Raw genomic sequence first — 324 nt, 5'->3', positions numbered from 1 at the left:
TTTTTATCATAGGTACACTTCAACTGTGAGAGACGGAATACCGCGAGACGGAATAATGAGAAAAGAAAATTACATTTTATGATTTTTAAATAACTTGTTAGTTTTTCTTTAAGAAGCCCTCCTGTTTTCCACTCATTACCTGTATTAACTGCACCTGTTTGAACTTGTAACTTGTATAAAAGACACCTGTCCACACCCTCAATCAAAGAGACTCCAACCTCTTCACAATGGCCAAGACCAGAGAGCTGTGGAAGGACATCAGGGATACAATTGTAGACATGAACAAGACTGGGATGGGCTACAGGACAATAGGCAAGCAGCTTG

General features: G+C 39.8%; 1 protein-coding gene across 4 annotated transcripts in view; it reads left to right on the top strand.

Annotated features, from left to right (window-relative positions):
- LOC116690929 (antizyme inhibitor 1) overlaps window positions 1-324 on the top strand; it is a 45,282-nt gene that overhangs the window by 16,421 nt on the left and 28,537 nt on the right. The window lies entirely within an intron of this gene.

Source organism: Etheostoma spectabile, chromosome 6 (assembly GCF_008692095.1).
Source record: "Etheostoma spectabile isolate EspeVRDwgs_2016 chromosome 6, UIUC_Espe_1.0, whole genome shotgun sequence".
Taxonomy (NCBI): Eukaryota; Metazoa; Chordata; class Actinopteri; order Perciformes; family Percidae; genus Etheostoma; species Etheostoma spectabile.
This window is presented reverse-complemented; position numbering and strand designations above follow the sequence as displayed.